Raw genomic sequence first — 12,731 nt, forward strand, 5'->3', positions numbered from 1 at the left:
AAAAAAGATAAAGAAGGACACTTCATATTCATCAAAGGAAAAATGTGCTAAGAAGAACTCACAATTCTGAACATCTATGCCCCGAATGCAAGGGCACCCACATATATAAAAGAAACTTTACTAAAGCTTATCCATACATTGCACCCTACACAATAAGAGTGGGAGATTTAAATACCCCACGCTCAGCTATGTACCGATCATGGAAACAGACACTAAACCAAGACACAAAGAAACTAACAGAAATTATGGACCAATTGGGCTTAACTGACATCCTGAAACAAAAAAATATACCTTCTTCTCAGCACCTCATGGTATCTTCTCCAAAATAGACCATATAATTGGTCAAAAAACATGCCACAAAGAATACTAAAGGATTGAAATAATCCCTTTTACCCTATCAGACCGCCATGGACTAAGACTCATCTTTTACATGGACAAAAACAACAGAAAGCCCACATACACTTAGAAACTGAAAAATGCTCTACTCAATGATAACTTGGTTAAAAAAGAAATAAAGAAAGAAATTAAAGACTTTTTAGAATTAAATTAAAATGAGGACACTTCATATCAAAACTTGTGGGTCTCCCTGACAGCAGTACTAAGAGGAAAAATCATAGCTCTAGTGCCCACAAAAAGAATATGGAAAGAGTATACATTAGCACCTTAACAGCTCACCTGTAAGAGTTAGAACAAAAAGAAGATAATATACCCAAGAGGAGTAGATGGCAGGAAATAATCAAACTCAGGGCTGAAATCAACCAAGCTGAAACAAAAAGAACTATTCAAAATATCAACAAAACCAGGAGCTGATTCTTTGAGAAAATCAACAAGATAGACAAACCCTTAGCCAGACTAACCAAAGGGTGCAAAGACTGTATTCAAATTAATAAAATCAGAACTGAAAAGTGAGACATAACAACAGAAACAGGGGAAATTAAAAACATTATCAGATCCTACTACAGAGGCATATACTCAACAAAATTGGATAATCTGGATGAAATGGACAATTTTCTAGATAGATTCCAGGGACTTAAGTTAAACAAGGAGCACATAAATCATATAAACAGTCATTAACTCCTAAAGAAATATAAGCAATCATTAAAATCTCCCCACCAAATAAATGTCCGGGCCAGATGGTTTCAGTGCAGAATTTGATCAGAACTTCAAGGAAGACCTAATACCAATACTCTTCAAGCTATTTCATCAAATAGAAACAGAAGGAACACTACCAAATTCGTTCTATGAACCTACCATTATGCTCATACCTAAACAATAGAAAGACACAACAAAGAAAGAGAGCTACAGACCAATCTCTCTTATGAATATTGATGCAAAAATACTCAATAAAATTCTCAAAAATCAAATCCAAGAACACATCAAAATAATCTTCCATCATGATCAATTAGGCTTTATCCCATGAATGAAGGGATGGTTCAAAATTCAGAAATCAATCAATGTAATCCACTACATAATAAACTCAAAGAAAAAAAAACACATGATCATCTCACTAGATGCTGAGAAAGCGTTTGACAAAATTCAACATCCTTTCATGTAAAAAGTCTTGTAAAGATCAGGAATTCAAAGCCCATAACTAAACATAGTAAAAGCAATATACAGCAAGCCAGTAGGCAACATCAAACTAAATGGAGAGAAACTTGAAGCAACCCCACTAAGATCAGGGAGTAGACAAGGCTGCCCACTCTCACCTTACCTATTTAATATAGTACTGGAAGTACTAGCTAGAGCAATTAGACAACAAAAGGAAGTCTAAGGAATACAAATAGGAAAGGAAGAAGTCAAAATTTCACTATCTGCAGATGATTTAATAGTATACTTAAGTGACCCTAAAACTTCCACCAGAGAACTCCTAAACCTGGTATACAACTTCAGCAATGGGGTTGGATATAAAATCAACTCAAACTATTCAGTATCATTCCTCTACTCAAAGGAAAAACAGGCTGAGAAAGAATATAGGGAAATGACACCCTTCACAATAGCCACAAATAAAATAAAATATTTTGGAGTGAATCTAAACAAGCAAGTGAAAGATCTGTATGACAAGAACTTCCTGTCTCTAAAGAAAGAAATTGAAGAAGATCTCAGAAGATGGAAAGATCTCCCATGCTCCTGGATTGGCAGGATTAACTCAGTAAAAATGGCCATCCCGCCAAAAGCAATCTACAGATTCAATGCAATCCCCATCAAAATAACAAACCAACCCTTCATAGAGATAGAATGAGTAATTTACAAATTCATTTGGAATAATAAAAAAACTAGGATAGGGAGAACTATTGTCAACAATAAAAGAATTTCTGGAGGAATCACCATTCCTGACCTCACACTGTACTACAGAGCAGTAATGATAAAAACTACTTCTGGAGGAATCACCATTCCTGACCTCACACTGTACTACAGAGCGGTAGTGATAAAAGCATGGTACTGGTACAGAGACAAGCAGGAAGACCAATAGAATAGAATTGAAGACTCAGAAATGAACAAGCACACCTATGGTCACTTGATCTTTGACAAGGGAGCTAAAACCATCCAGTGGAAAAAGGTGAGCATTTTCAACACGTGGTGTGGGTGCAACTGGAGGTCAGCATGTAGAAGAATGCAAAGTAATCCGTTCTTATCCCCTTGTACAAACATAAAGTCCAAGTGGATAAAGGACCTTCTCATAAAGCCAGATACACTGGAACTAATTGAACAGAAGTTGGAAAAGATCCTCGAATACCTAGGCACAGGGGAAATGTTCCTGAACAGAACACCAATGGCTTATGCTCTAAGATCAAGAATTGACACATACAAACTCATCAAATTGCACAGTTTCTGTAAGGCAAAGAACACTGTTAACCAGACAGATTGGGAAAAGGTCATTAGCAATCCTAGATCCAGTACAAGGCTAATATTGCATATATACAAAGAACTCAAAAAAGTAGACACAAAACAATCAAATAACCCCATTAAAAATTGAACACAGAGCTAAACAAAGAATTCTCAATTGAGGAAACACAAATGGCTGAGAAGCACCTTAAGAAATGTTCAACATACTTACTCATCAGGGAAATGCAAGTTAAACAACACTGAGATACCACCTCACACCAGTAAGAATGGTTAAGATCAAATATTCAGGTGAGAGTAGATGCTGGCAAGGATGTGAAGAAAGAGGAACACTCCTTCTTTGTTGGTGGGGTTGCAAGCTGGTACAACCACTCTTGAAGTCAGTCTGGCGGTTCCTCAGAAAATTGAACATAGCACTACCTGAGGAACCAGCTATACCACTCCTGGGCATATGCCCAGAAAATGCCCCAACATATAATATAGACATATGCTCCACTATGTTCGTAGCAGCCTTACTTATAATAGCCAGAAGCTGGAAAGAACCTAGATGCCCTTCAACAGAGTAATGGATACAAAAATATGGTACATTTACACAATGGAATATTACTCAGCTATTAAAAATAATGAATTCAAGAAATTCTTAGGTAAATAGATGGAACTAGAAAATATCATCCTGAGTGAGATAACTCAATCACAAAAGAGTAGACATGGTATTTACTCACAGATAAGCGGATATTAGCTCAAAAGTTTGAAACAACAAAGATGCAACTAACAGACCACATGAAGCTCATGAAGAAGGAAGAACAAGTGTGGATTCTTAGGTCTTTCTTAGAAGGAGTAACTGAACTCCCAAGGGAGCAAATATGGTGCAAAGTGTGGGACAGAATCTGAAGGAGAGTTTGTAAGGAGACCTTTCCACCTGGGTATTCATCCCATGTGCAGTCATCCAAAATAGACGCTGATATATATGACAGGAAGGGAAAGCTGATAAGGCTATCGCCTTAGAGGTCCCCCAGAGTCTGACATACCCAGAGGCAGATACTCACAGCTAACCATTAATCTGGTCAAGGGTTCCCAATGGAGAAGTTAGAGAGTAAACTGAAGGAGTCAAATTGTTGGTGGCCCCATGTGGAAAGCAACAATACCAACTAGCCAGAGCTCCCCAGGGTCTAAACCACCAGCCTAGGAGCACATATGGAGGGGCACATGACTCCAGCTGTATATGTAGGGGAGGAAGGCCTTGTTGGGCATAGGTGGGAGAGGAGATCTTTGATCCCATGAAGTCTGAACACTGAATGGGGTTGGGGGGTGGAATCTGAGGGTGGGGAGGGGTGAGTGGGGGTTAGGTAGGTGCACATCCTCATAGAAGTAGGAGGATGGGGGATAGGATAAAGGGTTCCTGGGTGGTGGGGTGAATGCAGTAAGAGGATAAAATTTGAAATGTAAATATTATATTCAATAAAAGAGGGGTGGAACCAGCTAGAACCAACATCCTTAATAAAATGTCAGCCCTCTTAAAAAAAAAACTCTGTTCTTCTATAATTTGCCTACATAATGTTGGTTTATCACAGTAGTAGTTACCTAGTGTGAACATTGCAGTAATAAACATACATTGCATACATGTCAGTAATTAGACTTAGAATCTTTTGAGTATTTGTCCAGGAGTGTGAAAGCTAGGTTTTATAATAAGTCTACATTTGAAAACCTATGTAGTGATTTACATAGTGCTATATTAGTTTATAAGCCACAAGGACTACAAATAAGAGAGGAAGAAGTCAAATGATCTCTATTTGTAGAAAATATGACCTGTGCTTTAAAGCCTTCAGCAGAAAACCCATATAAACATTTTCAGCAAATAGGAATAATACAAAATCAACATTAAGAAGTCAACAGCTTTTATGTATGCTACCAACAATCTTTCTAAGAAAGAAATAAAGGACATAAAAGCCAATTCTTAATATCATTTTAAAAAAAAATAATATGAGCTGGTAGTTTTTTGATTGGTTAAAGCACTTGCCACACAAATGTAAGGACAAAAGATCAGATCTCCAATACTTAAAATGAGTGAGTGTGGCTGCTCACCTATATTCTGGAGAGTTAAAGACTGGGAATTCCAGGGACAAGCTGGCTAGATAGAAAAGCCAAACAGTATTTCAGTAAATAATGTGTAGACTCATCAAAGACACGTAAAATTAATATGTAGAAACTTCAGGCACATGCACACACAAGCAGATACAGCCATACATATGTGCAACTACCTACATGAAAACACATTACACATACATGGCATTAACATAAACCTCCAGTCACACACACACACAATCATAAATTAAGAAATATATATATATATATATATATATATATAAATATTATATATATATATATATATATATATATATATATATATATATATATATATAGAGAGAGAGAGAGAGAGAGAGAGAGAGAGAGAGAGAGAAATACACATGAGGAGGAGTTACAGAAAGATAACCGGAAAGGAAAAATTGAAGCAGGCTCCCTGAGATGGTGTATTCTTGTTTTCAGAATGCTCTGACAAGAAAAATACCAGGAAAGTACCTGGGTGATCATCTAAGCAAGTCCAGTACTGGAAGGAAAAGTAATCCAAGGCTTACTAAATATCCAAACCAGACTTTGTTTAACTGATTTCCAGTCTCAGGTTTCTCCCAACCCAAATTAATAAAGTTACTAATGTGGTTGTTAACAAGGCTTGGTCTTCTCAGTCTTTCCAGTGAATCCAGTTGTTATTCATGCAAAGGAATGAACTTGGTAATCATCAAGACAACAGTGAAAAATTCTGTTAAAAACATGCAATAAAATCAATAAACCATATGTATGTGAATATGTATGTGAATAAAAGCATATGCATGAATGTGCTTTAATGAATCTGATTTCTTTGTTGTCTGACAAAGAAAATGAATAACTTTGAAAAGCTCGAGAAAAGAATATTAATCACTGAAGTAAATGCTACAATGTATACTATTTTGTTATTTTAATTTTTAAATTTACTATTCAAAAAAAGTTATTTAATCTGAACAATTTATAATGTTAGTATTAAAGATATTATTTAGGAAACATTCACATGTGTGTAAAATAATTCACAGAAATCTTAGCCAATCCTAAATCAAGTAATGACATACATGTACATATAACCACTACTCAGTTTACCTTGATAGATTATGTGAGGTAAACATAGTCACTATAACTGAAATTGATAAACTCATTTAGTGTTGACATTAGAATTGCCAAGTTAATCCTCAAAAGGTATATATTATCTGAATTGGTACTAATAATTTTCTGTCCATTAACCCTGCAGCAATTTCTTCATGCCTAGCAGGATTAATCTGGTATGTAAAATAAGTCTCTTCAAAGACTGTAAAAAAACAACTGGAAATTCAGATAAGTGAACCAAAATTATGACACATACAAGCATGGGGATAAGAACTGTGAATACATAGTCAAGGACAGAATTTACCACAGATTGAAGAAAAATAATGGATTCCCTGGAATCAGATAGATGCCTTTAAATGAAAATTATTTGGATATATTGGCATTAAAAAAGAAAGTGAATGATTAACATTTGAAAAATACAAGAAGAAAGAATGTTGCACAGCACTAAAGGAATAACGCAGTATTATAATTAGATAATAGAAAAGTACTTATGTGCTTCTAAACTACACAAGGCTTATTGGCTGTGTAGCTGAAGGAAACAGAAATTATTTACCAAATAAATCAAATAAAGCAGAGAAACAAACAAAGCCTTTTCAACCAGCAAGATCAAAATCCTGCTCAAATATATTGGCAAGGTGTGTGAATACCAAATCAAGATTCTCTGTCAGTAAAATGGTATCTTCATATATCTTCAATTTTACACATGTTCACTGTACCATCTGCTGTACAGACATGACCTTTCAAAGAATCACCTTGACTAAGGGTTTCAAAAATTATTCTGTGCAAGTATGCTCCAGCTGTGTCATTGGAATGAAAGCAAATGGCCCAAGTAGAGCCACCAAGATGAGCCAGTAGCCTATTGTGCCTGTAAGAGAATTGTGTGCCCTTCCAAACACAATCCTAATACATAAATGTTATAAGTACTCACTGTACACTTTGACTGGCAAAGTAATTACTTAATCCCATAGGAGCTACATTCAAGAGTCTGACTGCATCTGTGTTCTGAATCTATACACTTAGTTAAACAAAGATAAAAGTATCAACTTGCATCTATACTCTAAGTAAACTAATATTTTGTGTTTATTTTCCAAATAATACCTATAGTAGTATATAATTTGGACAATAATTATATTGCAATATGTATTATTTATTCATTTAGAAATGTCTTTCAGCATCCAGAAAGACTAAGAGTTGTCATAAATTTTTCTAGGATATGTCATCTTTACAATACAGAATAATATCTGTAGTATCATTCCATAGATTTTAGGTTCTATTCAAATTCTATCAATTCTTCTTTCCATAGTACAATACCAAAGTGATTGTCTACTCCACACAGTCTCTGAGGAGCAGGGTTCTGGATCAGCATTTTCCATTCAGTTACAAGGCCCCAATAGACATCATTGCAACACTGATGGCCTCCAGCTAGAGGGTAATATACTGGAGCAAGAGGGACTTGAGAGCACAGTCTTCTCAGCATCCCTTGCACTTCCAAATCATGATGCTTCTTTAACAATTCTTTGTCATGGCCTCTGACAGTGGACCCAGACCAGGTAGCACTCTGGATTCTAAGGAAGAGGGTCCTCAGTGTCCCTCCACATTCAGAATGCTTGGATGATTGCCCTGCTACTGCAAGCACTCCTGCCAGGTGAAACACCTTGAGACAGGCCCATGCAGGTCCAAGGCAGACACTCTGGAGCTTTGCTTGATTCTATAGAACAATGGTCATTCTAGTTCTCTGCCTTTTGCCTCCCAGACATGTCCACAGTTGTCGGGAGAAAAATCTTCTCTCAAATAGTCCTGCTTAACTGCTTTTTTTTTTCCTGTATTTTACCCTTGGCACGTACATTCACTGTGTCTTCAAGCAATGGTAGCTTATTTCCCATTTCTTCTGTCAATTTTGTTAATGACTGAAAATGACAGACATGTGAAAAAATGCCAGCAAGCCTCAACATGGACTTTAACCTCTGAACATAGACCTCCTGTTTCTCAGCCTCCATGGCCTGGGACTCCCTTCAGTATCCACCAACCAAATATTCACACTCTACAACAAAGGGGGCAAGACGATGCTGAGTTCCCAGGCTCCATGACCTAGAGGGCCCCTTCAGTGTCCCCCAATGGGGGAAGCATTTGACTAGCAAAGACAAGAGGGACTTTGCACCTCATGGTCTCATTAGACCGACTTGTCACATGTTCAGATGCCCAAAGCCCTACAAAGACCAGAGATTCAAAAAACTGGATGCTAAGTTACAGAACAGCTACAAAGGAACTCTGATAAATTGTAGGGCAGTTTTTCATGCCCTAAAACAGTACCTTCTATTGGATTCACTGAGCAGGCACTTTATAATTTACAGTTGTTACTGAACGTCCAATTGTAGCTTAGAGCTTGTGGCAGTGGACCACCCATGATTAGTCTACATTAAGGCCCAAGAAGACACGTGAAGGACCCTATATCCAACACTCCCTAGATGGTCAGGATCTAAAATTTTATTGGCACAAAGTGCTAGGTTAGAACCAAAGAGGACTTTGGCAACAAAGGTCAAGGAAATAATTCCTGATACTTGGCTATACCAAATATGGAGATTACTGTATTACCTAAGCATCAGAATCATTTCTATAGGAGCTGATGGTAGCATATACAGAGATCCACAGCCAAGCATTTAGTAGAGATCAGGGAATTGAGTAGAAGATGAGGAGGAAGGGTTGTAGGAACCAGAGGGTCAAGGACACCAGAAGAGGACAGCCCACAGCATTAACTAAGCAAGGTTCATAAGGGTTCAAGATAGAACCACAGATCCCCTGTGTGTCTTCAGTAGGCCCTCTTCATACATGCTGTGGTTGTTTAACTTGTTATTCTAGGACTCCTCACAGTGGGAGTAGGGATGTCTCTGACTGTTTTGTCTGTTTGTGTGATAGTTTTCCTCCTAATGGATTGCCTCATCCAGCCTTGATAGGATAGTTTATATTTATGTTTGCTCTATTCTGCATGTTTAGTTGATATCCCAGGGAATCCTGCTCTTTTGGAAAGGAAACAGAAGAGCAGTGGATGAGATGAAGAAGGAAGAAGGAAGGCGAAGGAATGACTAAGAAAAGTGAGTTGGGAAGGCTGCAGATGGCATGCATTCATGACAGAAAAATAAAAAAAAATCAATGTAGCCTTAGAGGTTACACACATGTACAAGGTTTAATGTGACCAATGTCTTTGACCAAAAGGAACATACATTTCTTTTCTGCCAAAGGTGAAATTTTATATACTCTTTTGAATAATATTACATCATACCTTTCAGCATTATTTCATGCATGGTAAACTCAATTCCTTATGCATTGTGACAAATCAGACCTAAGCTACTCTAAGTAAGAGAGACTTCCACTTTTAACACAGATGGCTAGAAAAAAATACCCTTATGATAGAAGGGACCTCATACCACACTGATTCATTTTTCCAGAGCCCACAACTCATGTTATGAGTCTTTATGCTGATAGTCAGTCATAGTGGAAATTCTACCCTTCATAACAACCCCTACGTAGTTGATGATAGATTTAAGATTACAGAAAGAATACCTATGAGACTGGTAGATGTACTGTAATATTGCTGCCCACCTGCAATGTAACTTCCAAACATATGACTCTTCTAGTCTTTGATAATGAATAGAAGCCGAGTGGTATTGGGAATGTTCCTGGTCACAAGGAATTACATAACATGTCTCCACTTAACAAATTAATATGAAATGTTTTCATTTTGTTCAAGAGGGTTTGTTCCTGGCTGTTTGGCTTTATCTGTCTGAAACTACCCCTCTAGTGCCTGGCACAAGAGACTTTCTACTTCTCCTCAAAAAGGTTGCATCTCTAACCTTTCTAACCCAACAGGATGGGTTCCTACATTCTTCTTGACTTGAAATGCCCTTGGAAGATTCCACATTTCACCAAGGCTGTCCTCTCTGGTTAGAAGTTCAAGAAATACAAGCTAGTCCTGGAAATCAAGTATAGACTTGAGTCCAATTACTCATAATGTTGTGGTTTCATCTACACACAGATCTGAGTAGATGAACCCAAAACTGAAGAGTTAGTCTTGTTTGGCATAGCTATCCATCCTGTGCAAAAATAATGCAATTGCTGCCTGGATTCTCAAAGTTTCTATTAATAATATGAACATCCTAAGTTGTAAGGAACTGTAGACTGAGAGGACAATAAACTTATGGGTAGAAGTTATTATTAAATTTATTATCATTAAATAAAGATAAATCAGTATAGACGACACAATTCTGTTTCTATGAAGCATTAATACCATAAAGAAAAGGAAAATGATGAGAACAATTGGTTATGTAAAAGCTTTCTGATGTGACAGCAACATGAATTGACAAGCAATGTCTTTAGTACTGCACATGATATGAAAACAACAACGAACTATTGTAGTTGAAGTATACAAAGTGATTTGCCATTCAACTAAATAATTAAATGTCTTTAATTTTCTGGCCTCCCTGATTGATTCTTCCTGGTTTAAATTTAAGGTCCAAGTTGTTTCTCAAACAATTTATGTTCACAATTAGCCATTATATTCATATGACGATGTAATTGGTAATAGGAATCTACTTAGCTTGGACTATGTGTGAACATTTTCCTGCACTTGGATATAGAGACGAAGGTACATAGATTCAAAATTTTCTTAGGATGATATCATGAAATTTTGGGAAAAGTAGAGTAGGAACAGGCAAGATGGCTAATGGTCATCAGCTATTGGATTAGGGTCCCTGGAATGCCTCATTAGCATGGGGAAGCATTTCAGGAATCTCAGTTGCTGAGTGAAAAGTGTTTATAAGAAAAAATAAAATCGATACCATAATTGAACTGAGAGTATGTGATGTTCATCTGGTAGAGAGAAAAGTGGATGTTTTCCCTAAACAAGTTCTTTGAAGAAGAAATCCGGCTATTGAAAGGAGTCTCCAATATTGCATTGATAATAGAAGATATCCAATCACAGTGGGCTTCAACGTAATTTAGAAGTGTTTCTCAAATGTATATGTGTGTATACACACACACACATGCAAACACACACACACACACACACACACACACACACACACACACACACACACACACATATATATATATATATATATATATATATATATATATATATATATATAATAAACTTTAATGATTTCTTGAAAATAGAGAAATTGCCCCTTCCCTGAGTGCTGAATTATTTCCCAGCCATTGTGTGAGAACAAACGATGAGTGACTAGACCTGCTGAAAAGCCTAATATTTTGATTAACATTTATTAAATTCCTGCCCATCTTTAAAAATTTGTATTATGAGACCTTGACATTGTTTCAGGATAAACACAAGTTTACAAAGTGGAAGATTCTGTGTGGTTTTATTTGTCTATCAGTTTTTCTCAGAATCTCCTTACTGTAGCATAGCTACCAATTGCATGTGTAAAAATTGTTATAATTATAATATAACAATAATAACAATTATATAATAATTGTTATAATCAATAATTATAATTAGAAAAGTTTCCTTTTTTGAGAGCATACATATATGTGCATGCACAACCCAATCAGAAATGCCAAAGCTCAGAGGCTGTATTATCCACAAGGACTCCACATTTCTTTCCTGTGGTAGCTTCCCTATGGTTGCTTTTCTGTTTAGCACAAGGAAATTTATTAATTTCCCTTAACCTTGGAATTGGTTATATGAATCTATACAGCTTAGACTCTGTGTAAACTTTTTGCATTTGTTTGTCAGAAGTACTTGTTTATGTGATCTTGGCCTATAGATATCTGGTAGCTAAGACATTTAAAGACATAAGTGTGTTTGCAGAGTACAAGAGGCTATAATTACATGATTCATTAGCCTCAGGATATTCAAGTGAAAGTTTTAATTTAAATGAGTAGGTAATTTTAGTAGGTTTATGTGAATGTAGGAAGTAACTTCCAGGAATCTTCAGGCAGGTGTTGCTGAGACATATCCCTCAGCTCAAGTCTTCTGATGGAGATGCTTCATGGCAGCTACAGGCTTAACTCTGCTCTTTGGTCTAATTAAGCACATTTACTTTGACTGATTATCAATTTCTTCTATTGTATCTTCTATGCCTGAGATTCTCTCATAATATCTCACACAACAGCATAATGATGCTGATGGCTGAAAGCACAGCTGTCAGCATTCCCAATGGGAACACATGGGTTTTGTGCCTTCTTAGCAGATCATTTTTTCCAAAAGGAAACGTTGGTGGAAAATCAAGGGTACTTTCTCCATAAAGGTCCACCACATGGTTCCAGCTCCCAGCCAAAACTGTGCAAATAATATTTAGAAACAGAAACAAGATGGAAGTGTTGCAGCACAGGATCATAAAATTAGGATATGGGGCTCTGATCCAGCAAACCATAATAGATACAGAAGTAAAAATAAGGACAATGGGATGCATATAATTAGCTAATATCATAAGATCCCAAGCATACTCAATTTCAGTTGAAATAGTCCAGTTGGAGTTCATAGTGCTGTGTACTGGCATTCTGATTATTCTACCTGATATGTTAACTTCTTGATAATAGTAAGGTTTCCACAGTCCAATGTAATCATACGTAGAGCCTTGTGGTTAAATTCCCACAAATGCCAGTATCTACACTTCTGATTGAGCATTAACAAACTTATAAAGGCTTTGATTAACATTTTAAAAAATGTATAAAAGCAAAAAGGAAAA

This window comes from Arvicanthis niloticus, assembly GCF_011762505.2.
Source record: "Arvicanthis niloticus isolate mArvNil1 chromosome Y unlocalized genomic scaffold, mArvNil1.pat.X SUPER_Y_unloc_4, whole genome shotgun sequence".
Lineage (NCBI taxonomy): Eukaryota > Metazoa > Chordata > Mammalia > Rodentia > Muridae > Arvicanthis > Arvicanthis niloticus.